Source organism: Mirounga angustirostris, unplaced genomic scaffold (genome assembly GCF_029215605.1).
Source record: "Mirounga angustirostris isolate CCGP_5_RB_7025 unplaced genomic scaffold, mMirAng1.0.hap1 SCAF_6, whole genome shotgun sequence".
Taxonomy (NCBI): domain Eukaryota; kingdom Metazoa; phylum Chordata; class Mammalia; order Carnivora; family Phocidae; genus Mirounga; species Mirounga angustirostris.
This window is the reverse complement of record NW_026991714.1, coordinates 97,996,848-98,014,458: the sequence shown is the minus strand read 5'-3', so window position 1 is coordinate 98,014,458 and position 17,611 is coordinate 97,996,848. Positions and strand designations below refer to the sequence as shown.

General features: G+C 36.4%; 1 protein-coding gene across 3 annotated transcripts in view; it reads right to left on the bottom strand.

Annotated features, from left to right (window-relative positions):
- MYPN (myopalladin) overlaps positions 1-17,611 on the bottom strand; it is a 102,816-nt gene that overhangs the window by 83,610 nt on the left and 1,595 nt on the right. Inside the window, exon 1 of one of the 3 annotated variants that reach the window (XM_064594707.1) lies at positions 5,646-5,662. The exons of 1 other annotated variant lie outside the window; for it this stretch is intronic. The gene's annotated coding sequence lies outside the window, so the exon portion shown is untranslated. Of the gene's footprint in view, positions 1-2,335; positions 2,602-5,645; positions 5,663-17,611 lie in introns of those variants that run through there. One more of the 3 variants, XM_045877939.3, reaches the window with a different exon arrangement.

Sequence of the window (17,611 nt, the reverse complement as noted above, 5' to 3'; positions counted from 1 at the left end):
CTCTTAAACAGGAAATCAAAAATGAGAAAATGTCGATCTCATTAACTCAAAGATTCATTTTAAGTGTGAAAAATAAGAAAACAATAGAACATTTTCATCCCTCTTCAGCCTGTCAATTTTCTTTAGATGATGAAGGATTTGAAAAAGATAACTTCCCAAATTACATTGATATAACATGCTGGCTAGAGTGGGAGAGGAGCAAGTACCCCAAAGAGGCTCCAGATCTGAAGATCTAGTTTTAGTTCAAGTGCTTGGTGGGAAGGCTGTGCTGTGCCCCTCCTGGAGGGTGTAGAGCATTGTGACTCTGAGTGGAGGTCTATGCAACACACAGCCTGTGCAGAGCCTGTCAAGGTGACTCTGGTTATACACGAACTCTGCAAACTCTGGTGACTGCAAGTAAATAGTCACATAAACATTTGTGCCCACCAAAAATGTATTTGCTGAATATATGCTCTTAAATTTTTAAACAGGTTCTTCTGTCTGTACTTGGGTTGTTCCCTTTAACCAAAAGTGCAATGCCCTAGCAGTTTTAAAAGCTCTTTGTCAAGTATGAAGCACCACAGAAATTTAAGAAAATACCCCATGGTGTTTGATTCTTCTATATCTCCTAAGAGAGGAAAAAAGTTAAGATAATTCTTTCATTTTCTGGGTCTTGTTAAAGGTAATGACACCAGGCGACAAGCAATGCCTTTGTCAAATCTCAGTGTCAATGAAGGAAACTACTGTAATTATTCTGGGGTTAGCAGCATCATTCGTCTTGTATTTTCAGGTTAGCAAGCTGAGTTCATTACTCCTATTACATATAAGGAAATAACTGTTGAAAAATTTAGCTGTCACTTTATTTCATTAAAGCCCCTTCACATTGAAACGTGATTTATCAGCTGTCCTGTTTCTTCAAAAATAAACCATCTCTATGAATTCCAAAACCCAGCTTGGATTAAAAACTCATTCAATTTTTGGTGTCCATGAATTGTGGTTCTAAGTCCATTCCACTGAATGGACTAAGCACACTGTAATAGGAACATATAATAGAGCCTGTATTCTAAATTACAGATCTATAGAACTGGGCTTTAACACATTAGTATGAGTTCCAATAGCATTAGCCATATTCTATAAGTGGGAATAGAGACAAACTTCCAGAATTTGGATAGTGTCCAGCTGTTTGTTTCATAGTCCATTATTACAAGATTCTGTAATGGCTATAATTTTGTCTACTGACAAAATAAGTATAATGTGCATATATTTCAAATTTCCTGGAATGGCCTTGATTTTAAATATTTTGTTTGTTGTCAAATCATGTGTCAGACAACATATCTTAATTTTTGTTTAAAAATATGTTTATTATAGCTTTAAGTATAGACATTCTCAATTTCCTAGAAAAGGATTATGGATTTTACGTGCACTTAAGAGTTATTATTAAGGAGAGACTGAAAAGTTGTGACAAATTCTTTATTGAGAATTCATTTCATTATTATCAATGTGAAAGTAATTGAACCGTAATTTTTTGAGAAAGAAAACTGGATTTGTTTCTTTCAAACTGACTGACTCTAGGATCTTTAAGTATGAGTAAAAATCTGTTGATAAAATAGTAAAATTTCTTAACACCACTGCTGTAATGTTTACTTTTGGGGAATGGAAATACAGATTAATCCATGTTCTCTTTTTCTTTGCTTATATGGTTTTTAAAATATAATTCAAGATGTGCATCTAATTACTGCTAATAGTGCAATGTACCAGGCCAAACACTTGCCACTGACTGTCAAGTGTCTTTCTGATGTAGTTGAAGAGAAGAGAGAGAGAGAAAGGAGAAAGAAAGAGCAATGTCCTTTGAGCAAGACTTTTTGCAGCTGTTGTGTGCATTAATCCAGGGAGCAGATCTCCCAACACTAAATATAGCAAGCATATCCTTTTACATGATAAAAAAAATTAAAATGAAAGTCTTTAACTACGGAGTCATATTATTTTAGATTTGGTTTCCTTTAAAAAGGAAATAGGCATCGCACACATATTCTCTATACGAACACCATTATTTTAATAAGTGAATGTGTGGAAATACCAATGAGGTATGGAACATGTTACAACTTCCTCTGCTGAGGTATTTCTCCTTAGGACCCAAGGAGGCTGTGATCTCTGTGAGTCTCATCAATCCCCTCTGAAACCTTTACATGTAGAAAACTTCATTTTTTCGCAAACTTTTGTGTCCCATCATACATAATTAGGAAGCTATCCTAGGTTTCACTCTAAACAGCAATAACTAGGTCTCTGAAATATCCCTTTTCCCATTGTCAGTGCCCTGTTATCAAAACACACTTGAGAACTTAAATCTGGATATTACCTTTCTTTTTTTAGTTGACCCAGATGAGGATGTCCAACCCAGGCAATCCACTGCGATGACAATTATCCAAGGAGAACTTTTGAGATGAAAGCACAGGAGGAAAAGAAAATTCTTCACGCCCTTGGAAATCGAGAGTAGCCGTCCATAGAGAGTGAGGAGTTAACCTTAGTTTCAGTGAAGATGGCTGTAAGAAGCTGGACAACCTGTCACCACCGGAGCCAGAGCATTTGTCAGCTCACAGGTCCCAAGTTATTTTGAGCTGTATAAACCATGTGCCTGTGAAACATTCCACCTGATTGGACAGGAGAAAACTGAGCAAAGGGATTCCATAGCGGGACAGCACCTATGGGCAGTGGGGGTCAATCAGTTTTCCTACCTATAGAATTTCACTTCTAGCTAGAGGCCCAAGTTGTTTATTGATTTATGTTTGGAATTAATACTAAATTCAGACACCATGTTCCATCTGTCAAAGAAAATGGCATTATTTTTGAAATACATCAGAATTCTTAATTTTTAGGAACTTTAATTTTAATGGAAAATTTATTATCATTTAATCACTGATACATTTTAGGAAATTTGGCTGTGAAAAGCCACATGAAGCTGAGGCCTAACATTTTAAAAGTGGAGAGTTTTGGAACCGTTCATCCAAAGGCTAAGCAAAAGCGGAGAAGATAACTAACATTAAAAGTTGTTAATTAGAGATCACAAAAACAAACAAACAAACAAAAAATGGAGAGGAAAAAACCATCAGCCTGAGAGTAAACCCAGTAACGAATTAGTTTGAACAAACTGCATCAGAAGAAAACCAATCAGATACTGTTTAAAAGTCAAAATGACTATATAACATAATAGATTACAACTCCTATTCTTGTATTAGTATCTGGAATAACATTTTTGTGTATTATTTGAAAAAGTCTATGCCAGATGTCTTCTTTCACAAACATTACCAATCAATAAAAAAGAATGCTTAACCAAACCATCATCTGCTCAAAAACCTTCTTTGTCAAAGTATAGGTTCTTTGATATTAATTTCATACATTTTCAGAATAGAAATTTGGGGAAAAAGAAGTTAACTCCATTGCTTGGTACAGATTAAGTGTGCTGTAATGTCATTAATCTTGGCAGAAGCCTGCGTTTTGAAAATTCAGGTAAATGTCATTGATTATTTTTTAGAAGGATCATTCTTAGATTTGGATAGCATGAAATACATTGGCTTATAGCTGGCTTCTTAATTAAATCACTCAACGGTTTGTAGGAATTCTTCTCATTCATTCATTCATTCAATAAATATTTACCAAATGCCTACTATGTACCAGGTACTGGGTATAAAGCAGTGTACAAAATATACCAAAATTCTTAACCTTATGGAATTTACTAAGAGCTCTTTTTACCTTTTTTAGGCATCTTGAGACTCCCTATTGTATATTGAATAGATATAACATTTCTTTGTTTATTATGATCACATCAGAGGTTTCACTACTCCCTTCTTATGCAGCTTTGTATTTACACAGGCAAAGTGAAAAAAAAATTGAGGAAAACTTTTAAATAATCCAGGTTAAAATTACTATTACTGAGGAGGGAAAAAGGTACAAAAAGAACTGAATTATGTGGATAGTTTGTTTTTATTACCACGGTAGTCCAGATCTTCAATGACAGATTCCTTTGTTCTCTTACCTAATCCTGTGCTGATACTAACCTCAAGACTACTTATTTGTGTTTATACATTTTCTGTTTATGTGGATACTCCAACAATTTCTTTTTATTTAAAGATAAGATCTTGGAGCGCCTAGGTGGCTCAGTCAGTTAAGCGTCCAACTCTTGATTTTGGCTCAGGTAATGATCTTGGGGTTGTGGAATCTAGCCCTGCACTGGGATCTGTGCTCAGCAGGGAGTCTGCTTAAGATTCTCTCTCCCCCTCTCCCTCTGCCCCTCCCACCAAACCTCTCTCTAAAATAAATAAATAAATCTTAAAAGGGAGAAGAAAGCCTTTCTCCCCTTTTCTAAATAAATAAATAAATAAATAAATAAATAAATAATCTTCCCCAACTATCCCACTCAGATCTTGAGACCTAATCAATATAACTGCTGCTAGTTCTTCATTAGGGATGTGGGAAAGTGGAACTATTTCAGGTAAAAAGAGATGTGCTACAATTTGATTTTCCAAAGGGAAATGCATATACATGCTGTAAGTGAATACATTTCTACTTCCATACAAACTATGCCATGATAAAACAGTGTACAAAATTTTTTGAACACTGAAAAAAAGCTGGATGTAAATATTAAAATAAATAATATTCAGCAATTGTGGACATCTTGCTTTCAGTACATCAAACCTGGTATTCTAGATTCTGTTTTTTTAAATTAGTTTTTTCTCCCAAGTAACCCAGCCTCTATCCTGGGTATCATTGTAGTACTTATATAAACATTGTACCACACACCCACTAGTTTAGATTTTACCAGAGTTTATTGATACAGAGAATAATTTTTAAAACTTTAAAAAATATTCCAACATAGTTAAAAAGAAATTTCAGAAGTGACAAGTAAACACAAGGTTACATGTCTTAAGCCTTCCCCATAAAGTTGAGTGGCCCATCCAACACATGTGTTTATTGTGGTTTGAACATGATCCTGTGCTTGCCTTCAGCTGTTTTCTTAATTCAGTCACTCAGCTACAGAAACAATTTACTCACATTGGGATGATCCACAGGAATACTGAGGAACCTGGAAGATCTATGACAGAGGAAGTCTTCACTTGGAGGATAAGCATGCAAGAATTCTGCCCTAGTAGATTCATGTAAAATTTTGTATTTCCTATTTTTCCATATTGCTGTAGATTTTAATTTTTAAAAGAAATTGCGCACATATACCAAAGTTTCAGTAAGTTTTGCTTAAAGTTCACAGGTTTATATTCACTTACCCCCCTCTAGTAGCAGATGAGAAGAACAAAACCCCCTCTATATCTTATTTTTAAAGAACAGAGACATGTATGTATTTCCTAACCTTTGTTAATGAGAAAAATACACAGAAGAAAAGTTCTTGTCCATCCAAAATGATATATGTATGGTGGACTATAGAGTGTCTTATCCAAACCCCATGATACAATGTAATTGAGAAATACAATTAAATCCTTATGAAACTTCTTTTTCATCTAAACTGTATTGAAAATGCTTACCTAAAACTAAAACCAAAAACATTAAAAAAGGTCTAAGCCCAAAACCCATTTAATTTCAAAAACTAAAAACATTTTTTTAAACTGTACACAGAACACCTATTTTTAAAACATTATCCTGAGAAGTAAATTTGTGGTTACCTGTGGGAGAAGCACCATTCCTATATCAATCAACCAGGATCATCCAAAGCCCAAATCTCACTGCCTAACTTGTGTCAGCCACAGAAGTATCATGAAGGAAATATGATACTACCCCGCCAGAGTAATGAAGGGTATTTACAGGGTTCCGTGGCAGATCCAGGGACAGTCATTTAGAACAGATTGCTCTTTCAGATCAACTTTAATAACTCAGTCTGCACGATGTTCTTAGCCTGGAGGGATGGTGGGGGTGGATAATGACAAAGATGACTAAGGAAAGACTTTTCTTGATCTTTCTTTAGATAAAAAGGATAATAAAGATGGAATTTTAAAGAATAAAGTAGAAGAATGGGCAAAATATCTATACACAGGATGCAGATGACATGTGTAAATACCTTTATTTGATATAAAATTAAGAATATGGTCAATACATTTATTAAAGTGAATATGGGAAAACAATGATTATAATACTCGATGTGTGTTCCTCTAATTTTAGGGTAATTAGATTAAAGCTTTACTACGTGGTTTTCATGAAGACACGATAGGTCTTTCTTCATTTTTAAAAAGATTTTTCATTTATTTACTTTTGCGCATGAGAGAGAGAGAGAGAGAGAGATAGAGAGCGTGAGCATGCACAAGCTGGGGTGAGGGGCAGAGGGAGAAGCAGGCTCCCCGCTGAGCATGGAGTCTGATGTGGGGCTCGATCCCAGGACCCTGGGATCATGACCTGAGCTGAAGGCAGATGCTTAACCGATTGAGCCACCGAGGCACCCAACACAATAGGACTTTCTTTACTTGTACTTTTGATATGGAGAACATATCAATGTTTACACTTTTTAGAAAGTATTATTCCAGGGCACCTGGGTGGCTCAGTTGGTTGAGCGGCTGCCTTCGGCTCAGGTCATGATCCTGGTCTCTGAAGTACGTATTGTTAGAATTCTACAGATGAGAACCTGAGGCTTAGAGGTTAAAATCTGCCCAAGGCCTCATAAGTGAGTGACTGAGCCAGGATTAAACATAAGGTTAACTCTAAGTCTGTGCTCATAACCACTGCAAATATTTAAATGTTCACATTTCTAAGGTATTTGCAAAAAAATTTAAGGATAAAAATGAACAAAAAACATACTCTCTTTTAGTGAGTATTTTAGAGGAATGCTATATAGAATTTTAAGTTTATAATTTTTCTGACTGAAACCAGCTCTGAGGTGTTTTGGATGACTAAACAAACAAAAAGAAGAGAAAATACAGAAGGAAAAAGGCAAATGTTTTCAGATACATTATCTTCAATATTTTAGCTGAGAATATGAATTGTTATGTACAATGAAACATTGGGTAGTGATTTTGAAAGGTAGGGCATTGGAAGACAGTCTGAATGCTTTGACAGACCTATTTTTTTTGTTTCTATTTATGATAGTCATTTTGCTGAGAAAATTTAAGAGCTTTGCTCTTTTGAAAGTAGATTTAAATGCTCTGGTATTACTTCTCAGCACATCAATATGGGTCAATAAATATTTTGCAAGTTAGGGATAGGAAAACAGCAGTTGAAATATTCTCTCTTAATAACGTTAGCACTGAATATATTAAATGCCAGTATGCTAGTCTCTGGGTGATTCCACTCAGATTCTATTTTTGGGTAGCACCAACATCTCAGAAAGCCAAAAACAAAGTTCAGTGTTCTTACCCATGACCCAGATAATCGCATTAACACTAATGATATGAAGGAAAGGAAATGGGAATTAACATTTCTTCCGAGTGAACTCTAAGCCAGGAGTAGCCTAAGTTATCTCTTATTTAATACTCAGATCAACTCTACAAGGTATTGTTACTTGCAAGTTACAAGGAGGAAACTGAGTCTTAAAGAAGTTTAGTTTTCCCAAAGTTACCCAACCAGTGAGCTGCACAGCTGGGTGAATTCAAATCTAGGCACTTTAGTTTAAAACAAATTCTCTTTTAAAGACAGATACCATATGATTTCACTCACCTGTGGAATTTAAGAAACAAAATGGATGAACACAGGAGAAAGGGAAAATAAAAGAGAGGGAAGCAAACCATAAGAGACTTTTTTTTAAAGATTTATTTATTCTAGAGAGAAAGAGAGTGCACATGAGCAGGGGTGGGATAGGGGCAGGGGGAGGGGGAGAGAGAATCTCAAGCAGACTCCCCACTGAGCGGGGAGCCTGACACAGGCCTCGATCTCACAACCCTGAGATCATGACCTGAGCCTAAATCAAGAGTTGGATGCTTAACTGAGCTACCCAAGCGCCCCAAGAGACTCCTACCTATAGAGAACAAACTGAGGGTTGATGGAGGGAGGTGGGCGGGGGATGGGCTAAATGGGTGATAGGTAGAAAGGAGGGCACTTGTTGTAATGAACATTGGGTGTTATATGTAAGTGATGAATCACTGAATTCTACTCCTGAAACTGATATTACACTGTATGTTAACAAACTAGAACGTAAATAAAAATTTGAAGGAAAAAAATAAAACAAATTCTCTTTTTATTGGCCCCCACTGCCTTCTCATGAAGAGTAATTATGCAGGTTACTTCAAAAATCAGAAATCATCCAAAGGAGGAAATTCACCATCATCTTTATATGTATCAATGGGCAGAGGGTTGTTAAAGCTATGACTTTGATTTTGGGAATTTGACATTTCTTTAACAGAATCAAGAAAAGAACAGAAAAATAGCACGTGACTACATCTAGGGCTACTTTCTCAGAAAGATTCAGTAAAATTGGTTGACTGAAATAGCAAGCGCCAATACACATTTCTGAGCAGTGATCTTATTACATGAAATCTGTAATGAAATTAGCAAATGTTGAATGGAAGCAACTTGTTGGCAAGTAGGGAAGAGTACAGAGGAAGAGTTTTGAGAATATAAACTATGAAAAACTCAGAAGGAATTTGTATTTTACATCCCTAACCAAGTTTACATTTTTTTTAAAAGATTTTTTTAATTTATTTGGCAGAGAGAGACACAGCGAGAGCAGGAACACAAGCAGGGGGGGAGTGGGAGAGGGAGAAGCAGGCTTCCCGTGGAGCAGGGAGCCCAACGCAGGGCTCAATCCCAGGACTCTGGGATCATGACCTGAGCCGAAGGCAGATGCCTGACAACTGAGCCACTCAGGCGCCCCCCAAGTTTACATTTTTATCTGCATATGGACCTATCCATTTGGTGTTTCTTGCTTTAGTAAACTTCCTGTCAAGTAAAGGCAGCATACTTTAATGTAGGAAGTCCTGGAAAATCTTTTTTTGTTTTGCCTTTTATTCATTCTGCTCATCACCCAATTGCCCTTCATTCCAAACTAAGAATGGATTGTTAAAACCTAGTCCGTTAATATCTTAGACATACTTTCCTTTTATTTATTTCTGGCTAGACAATAAGCTTTAATTCAAAATGTGATAATGTCCATAAAAGGGATAAGTAAACATACAGTGTCATAGAGCAATTAAACACAAAATTTACCACTGTGTAAACTGAGCTGGGGATAAAACTATTTGTAGATAGTCCACTTGCCTCATAATTTTATGCAAATTTCAACCAAGAGTATAAACAAACATGTGATCATTTTAATCGTATAAAATACCTGCCCCTTTTCTACACAAATCCTGTCTCCAAAAAGTTTCACCAATATTTCCTTGCCTTTTCTTTTCCTCCTTGCCTTTGTTCACTGTTTCTTCAAATTATTATATAATTAAACAACTAGTGGTCACAACATTTCTCATATTGCTGAATTAAACTAATTTTTTCATTGGTGTATTTATGCTTTATCTATTTAACTAGGTCAACTCCTTGAGAATCAGAGCCATAAAAAAAATTTCTCTATAGGCCAAACAGTTTTAATCTCATGGCATGGCACAAAGTAGGCACTTAATAAATATTCGTCCATAGCATGCCATAAGATGATGCATTAATTGTTGAGTTGTCCTAAATTATGCACTCAATTTTACAAATATTTACTGAACATTTATTGTGTTCCAGGAAAGATTAAACGACCTAAACTCTCAGCAGCATTAAGTGATTTGTCATTGGCGGTTATGATATTAGTTTAACACGGAAATACTATTAAGAATCAATTCTATATGTTGGCGAATTGAATTTAAATTAAAAAAAAAAAGAATCAATTCAATTGAGGAAGGGGGCTAAAAATGATTGGATGCTCATTGTGCACCAGTCATCAAGTAAGGAACTATGTGCTTTGGCTCAGTGGACGCTCACAATTCCTGAGTTAGTTGATATGGGGTACCCTTGCTTTCAGAAAAGGCTTGGAGCTTGCCCAACCTTGCCTAAGAGTTTTTCCGTGCTCCATAGAGGCCCTTTCATACCTTTGCATCCTCTTGAACTGGCTTACTACTATTTTTGTTGCCCTTTCCCCCTTTTAACCTTTGCATAACCTTTGCTTTATGTCAGGTCCTTTCTTTCTGTTCACTCCATAAAATCAAACTCTTTTGTGCTAGCATAGACTGCTTCTTTGAGTTTGGGTTTTTAGGACCCTACTGCCACTGAGGGGCAGTTCTCTCCACTCTCATGCCCTGGTCTTTGGGATTCCAGCTCAAGTCACAGGTTGAGCTCCCTACTTTCAAAGAAATAAACAGTACACTTAAATACACATAATATTCTCTAATTTAGATTAAGATTTCAGCTATTTGTGACTGATTCCAAATTGGACTTCCTGAAAGGCAGATAAGCCAGAATGAATTATTTAGCTCTCTGAGTGATCCTAGCTGACCCAGCCCAGTGTCCACATCAACCAAGCTTTGTTGTTCATATTTAATACATAATTTAATTTAATATAACAACCCAGGAAGTATGGGTCATTATCCCCATTTTATGGAGGATGAAACTGAAAAAATTATAGGGTATTGTGGTTTTGCAAATTCAAGGATCTGAACAAGTCTCAGGGAGTACACTTTGAGATTGTCCAAGGTGTACTATATTATTATCCCGTTTTTATAGAGCAGGAAACTCAAGATCAGAGAAAAAATTTGCACAAGGCCACTCAGAGCTATGATTCACACCCAAGTCTACATAACGCGAAAGTCCAAGCTCTTCCCGATTATATCACACTACCTTTCAGAGGAATCCACGCTGTTAGTAATGCCTTTAGGAGTCAATTTGGAAAAAAAACCTCAGAAGATGTAAAGTAATGAGAAGGAGACCTCCAGTGATACTAGGATTATGTTGATTTAGTGACTTGTCCAAAGTCCTTCCCAATCATTAGAAATTTGGATGATTCACTACCTCTGACCAGTCACAGAAACAACTTAAAGGAATTGAAGCAACAATAAATAATGGACAATTCCCTCTGTACATCTCTATCTGCAAATTACTAGGCTTAGTGAAATTAGGCATGAGAGACCATATAGCTACTATATTTTAAGTAGACGTTTACTTAGCATTTCATCTTTATGAAGTTATTCACAATCACATATTGGTTATTAGGCTTTAATAAAAACAACAACAAAAACAAAACCGAAACAACGGTACTGTGCTTGAAGTCTTTATTATGGTTATTTTGTACAGAGGAAAATTAAGCACTAGAATGCCCATTCTACATGTAGATATATATTAGCAGTAAAACCCCGATTGCCAAGTTTACACTATTAATTTAGTTCAATAAAGGGATACCCCAAGCTTTATCTGTTAGCAAAATTGAACAATAAGGATGTGCCAAATGAGACAACATGCTTTGAGTAACTGACTATAGATGGCAACTAAAAGAAACATAAAAAGTGATTATAGATTCTTTTTTATTTCTACCTGGTAGTTATAGCACATAATATCTTACTAAGTCTTAAGAAAACTAGTTGTGGGGGCGCCTGGGTGGCTTAGTCATTAAGCGTCTGCCTTCGGCTCAGGTCATGATCCCTGGGTCCTGGGATCGAGCCCCGCATCAGGCTCTCTGCTCAGCGGGAAGCCTGCTTCTCCCTCTCCCACTCCCCCTGCTTGTATTCCCTCTCTTGCTGTCTCTCTCTCTGTCAAATAATAAATAAAAAATCTTAAAACAACATCACCACCATTTACTTAAAAAAAAAAAAGAAAACTACTTGTGAGAACCAATGAATTTATTTTGTTCGTTAAAATGATCTAATTGCTTATGAACTTTATTTTAATGGTCATTCATTTCAATGTACTAAAACCTTTCTCCTTAACTACTGGGAAATCTCATGAAATAGAGACCCAGATTTTCAAAAAAAATTCTTATCTGCCTTCTTATTTCGTATGAATAGTAAGTGGGAGATTTGGGTGATCATTTACTATGTTTGCATTGGGATGGAATGGTTGGCAGAGTTTCATTTTATTTGATTATCTCTTCTCTATTAATTTAGAAAGATAAGGTGAAAGAATGTTTCCAAGTTCAGGTAATGTTTAGCTCAAACAGTGAAAAAATATATGGGCGGAAAAGCCATTGTAAAACCAAGCTCAGAATAACGATGCACATGAATCAAATTTAAGAAAGATTCATTACCTCTTTCAGAAAAAATTAATAATAACTAGTACAGAAAGATGAACAATTTTAAAGTTGAGACATTAATATATATTAATTGTTTGGTTTAAACACAGAATTTTAAAAAATATATCAGTGGCATAATAATATGGTAAAAAAACATCAACTAAGTGCTATAATTAGGCAGAAAATAATTGTATGGAGAGCTGGCTTCCAACTCTACCACTTATTATGTGAGAAGCCTTAGGCAAGTTATTTATTCCCAATTTCCTCGTCTCTAAAAAATGGGGAAAATAATAGTATCTATCATAGGATTGCTGTGAGAATGAAGGGAGTTAATACTCTTAGAATAATGCCTGGCTTCTATCAAGTGGCCCATAAATGTTAGCCACCATTATTACCATTTTTATTATAAAAAGATATATTTTAGGTATTTATCTGTTAAGCTAGCTTTGTGAAGTCCCAGGGAATGAAGGAGACACAGTTGTGCTAAGCTGTAAACCCTAAGGAAAGGCCAAAGGCTGAATGGGCCACCTAGACTGATGACTCAGACACAGTGCAGTTCAGGTTTCCAGACTGATTCAGTCCTTGGCTTCTCTCCTGACGCTGACAACAAGAATGCCAATTAGTGCCAAGAGTGATGAGTTTTTGTAACATGGGGTCCTGTTCATTAGAGATTCAGATCAGATCACTTACATCTTGTATAGAACACCAATAGTGATCAACCGAGTTCAGATTCAAACCAATGACATAGAGGTAAAGTGCTTCATATCTGGTTACCATGCTCCTGAACCATCTGCTTCTGAATTCTAAATTCTCAGCTTACCCACTGCCAAGGGGCTAAACATAGCTAAAGGATTTAAAATATAATTTGATCTGACAACCCAGGTATCAAACGAGACTTCTTTAGCCAAATAAGTAGAGTGGTGACAAATATCAGAGCAGTATATCCACTCTATGGTATGTGCTTTATAACAAGAAAATAGTAATTGAGGGTACTGGTGAGTATCTTATTTCTCATCTGATCTAAAAAAGGATGTCAGCACAAGATTGGTATTCAACTTAGGTTAACAAAGGAATTGTTAAGGTTAAGTGATTTAGACAGGAGAAAGCTGGGAAAGTAAGGAATATCTTAATCTTTCCATGATTCTGAATTATCTAATAGACTAATGTTGAATACATAGAAAGACCATGCAGAATAAGATAAGTAAATGCTGGAATGGAAATGATGATGAACTGGGCAGATGTCAAATATAAAGAAAAGTGATGTTTTAAATCTTTTTATTTAAACGCTCTTAATGTATTAACACTGTATTTGAAAAACATTTTATTGTTTTTTGTTAGTTATTTCTCATCAGAGTCCTGTCAGCAAATGTTTTAATACTCATGTTTTACATATGAGGAAACTTATATACAGAAAGAATAATTACCTTAGTTACACAGCAACTCAATACTAGAAAAAAAAATCTGAGTGTTGAGTTATTATTGGCATAGATCACTATTATTTTATTTATCTTCAAGTTTTGGTGAGCTGTGTCCACATATATAGGATTTAGGAATTACTAGAAGTATCAATATCTTGGGTCTCGTGGATGGCACAGTCAGTGAAGCATCTGACTCTTGGTTTCAGCTCAGGTCCTCATCTCAAGGTCGTGAGATCGAGCCCCATGTCGGGCTTTGAGCTTGATTCAGGGTCTGCTTGAGATTCTTTCTCCCTCTCCCTCTACCCCTCCCACTCGCACTCTCTCTCTCTCTCTCTCTCAAATAAATAAATAAAGTTTAAAAAAAAAGAAGTATCAGTATCTTTTACCCATCTCTGAATCAAATTCATACAAAAAGAAATGAAATGTCTTAGCATAATTCTGTTCTATTTTGATATTGTGAGTAAAGGTCCTAATCAAAAATCTATTTTGAAATCTCATCTTCAGGTAACATAGTCTTCTTTTAAAAATTTATTTATTTAAAAATGTAATTATTTTTAATTGTGATAAAATATACATAAGATAAAATTTACCATTTTAACCATTTCTAAGTGTATAGCTTTGTGGCGTTAAGTACATTCATGTTGCGCGATCACCTTCCATCTTCAGAACTTTTTTCATCTTGCAAAACTGAAACTCTGGACCCGTTAAACAATAACTCCCCATTCCCCTTTACACCCAGCCCCTGGCAACCATTTTCTTTTTATTCCTATAAATTTGACCACTTACAGTTCCCAGTAACCCATTATGAACATTCAAAATTTTTTGTGTGTTTTTAAAGAAAGCTTAGGGGGAAATTCCTTCATTGTTCATTTCTGATCAGTCTCTAAAATGTATGGGTTCTCCTTTGAAGGTCCACATTAACCTAGTTCTAGGTCCTCGGGGTTTGTAGAGTTGTGAAATGGCTCATACTTCAGCATGGAGGCAGGGGCCTCCAGTCTGTGATGTGATTTATGGTTGGATCTTCTACCTTGCCAGTGCCCAGGACACTTGTGCAAACGATGGCAAGAAAGAGTTAGGGGCATGCCTTTCATGTCTCACCTCCTTTCATGTCTTACATCTTTACAGTTACTAGCCACTTATTTTTTTGTTTTCTTTGAATGTGCTAAAGAGCAAGCCCCCAATAAGATTATTTTAGGGCAGCACAATTTACATATCACAAGGGAAATTTTATTTGTGATAAAATACTGCTGCCTATATTTTTATAGCATGATTTTGTCAAGAGTTCTAAGCCACTTTGTAATACTTGAAAGCAAATACAGTGAACTACAGCAAGGCTGAAAGCAGTTTCCTGATTCTTTTTTTTTTTTTTTTAGAGACTTTATTTATTTAACAGAGAGAGATCGCGAGAGCAGGAACACAAGCAGGGGGAGTGGGAGAGGGAGAAGCAGGCTTCCCACTGAGCAGGGAGTCCAATGCGGGGCTCGATCCCAGGACGCTGGGATTATGACCTGAGCCGAAGGCAGATGCTTAACGACTGAGCCACCCAGGCGCCCCTGTTTCCTAGTTTTTATTTTATTTTATTCATTTTATTTTATTTTTTTTAAGATTTATTTGACAGAGAGAGAGAGACAGCGAGAGAAGGAACACAAGCAGGGGGAGGGTCAGAGGGAGAAGCAGACTCCCTGCCAAGCAGGGAGCCCGATGCGGGGCTCGATCCCAGGACCCCGGGATCATGACCTGAGCTGAAGGCAGACGCTTAACGACGGAGCCACTCAGGTGCCCCAGCAGTTTCCTAATTCTTTTAAGTACAAGGGCACATTAAAAAATGTTGTGGATCTCTTGGGGCGCCTGGGTACCTCGGTCGGTTAAGCAGACGACTCTTGGTTTTGGTTCAGGTCGTGATCTCCGGATTGTGAGATAGAGCCTGTGTGGGGCTCCAAGCTCGGCATGGAGTCTGCTTGTCTTTCTCCCTCCCCCTCTGCTCCTCTTCCTTCTCTCACTCTCAAATAAACAGGTAAAATCTCTAAAAAAGGAAAAAGGGCTAAAAAAGAATTTTATGTTATAGGGAACACATGGCGGCATCAGCAGAGCACCTCTAACACTGAAAATTAAAATAGAAAATCAATATACAATGACTAATCTTTGTAAATTTAGGCACCTTAAGAAAAGAACAACTATCATTCCAATATATTTATAAGGATGTTCATAAAGAACTGTTTGTAATAGCAAAAAATTAAAAACAGCATACATTTTTTAACATGGAAAGATAATTATGATATATTAAATTAAAAAAAAACAAAACAAAACAGGGCGCCTGGGTGGCTCAGTTGGTTAAGCGACTGCCTTCGGCTCAGGTCATGATCCTGGAATCCCAGGATCGAGTCCCGCATCGGGCTCCCTGCTCGGCGGGGAGTCTGCTTCTCCCTCTGATCCTCCCCCTCTCATGCTTTCTGTCTCCCATTCTCTCTCAGATAAATAAATAAAATCTTTAAAAAAATAAAAAATAAAAAAAAAAACAGTTTCCAAAACAGTGTTTATAATATGCCTCTGTTTTATTTTTTAAAGTTCTGGAGTAAAATATAACTAAATGTTAAATGGTTATATCTAGGTAGTGGAATTATGGGGGGTTTTTCTCTCACATTTTTTCTTAGCTGTACTTTTTAAATACTTCTGTTAAGCATGTATTATATATATAACATATATAATATATATTTAAGCATGTATATATAATATGTATTATTAAATATATTTATAAAGAGAAAAATAATAAAAATCTCCCCTCTAGGCACAAAGAAAAAAGCTCCAAGGACACCAGAAGAAAAAAAAAAAGAGAGTAAAATTTGGTTATTGCCTAATTGGTGCTATCTATCAAATATGTGTGTATATAAATATAAATATCTCTACATGTTATCTGTATTTACATCTATATCTGAGGAAGTAATCAGAATGACAAGTAGGAAAGGGAAATCAAAGAAAGAATCAGCAGTGTTCATCCAAGAGAGCCCTATCTATCTGCTCATGACAGTGGTGCTGGGGGCCCCAGGCCAACACTGCCAAATGCCATGGCCAATTCCCTGCCTCACTCCAATCCGTGCTCATGCAGCAGCATTCTGATTTCAATTTAGTTGTTTGTTGTTGTTTTTTTTTTTAGATTTCATTTATTTATTTGACAGAGAGAGACAGTGAGAGCAGGAACACAAGCAGGGGGAGTGGGAAAGGGAGAAGCAGGCTTCCGGCTGAGCAGGGAGCCTGATGCGGGGCTCGATCCCAGGACCCCGGGATCATGACCTGAGCTGAAAGCAGACACCCAATGACTGAGCCACCCAGGGGCCCCAATTTAGTTATTTTTAAAGTAGATTTCCTTACAGAGAAAAAATAAGTTGATAGGAGAATATGACATTTGATTTGCTATGAAACAGTTTTTCTCATTGTGAATTAACAAACTGGAATTGTGGATGCTGTATTACTTTTGTGGGAGTTTGGTTAATAAAAGTACTTTGCTAAAGGACTGGATCACTATAAGAAATTCTGAAAAACAAATTAGGTTTCTGAGCTTGGACAGCTGAAGATCAGGTGATAGAACCTGATGATTTTATTAAGGTAATTATAAGCTGCAAGATTTTAGGACAACCAACTGGACTTCCCTAAGAAGCAATCCTTTAATTCAGTGTGTGACCTTTAGCATGAAATAAATACAGGACAGGAGTGTCTTGGAGACCTTGCCATAAGATATTTCCACAGTATGAACAATGGGGATGGCATTTTAGCTATGATCCAGCATATCATTCTCAGTCTGGAGTTGTAGATAAATTGAGGATCAGAGAAAGCAAGTCAGTTATCCAAGATTGCAGTTGATAACAGCCTGAACTTAGAATTACAATTGGTGCCTCCTAGTCCAGCATATGAAATTGTTTTCCACAGCCCTTATGAAATAATATTATGGCTGTAAAACGCTCACAGCTGTAAAATGCTCCCTTCCCTGTTTCAGTAAGCATTTATTGAGTAACTAATATGCTTAAAGCACTCTGCTAGGGTAAGAGTTTCTTCAAATCTGCTCTGTATGTTTAATGAGTAAATGTTTGACATTGAAAGTGGA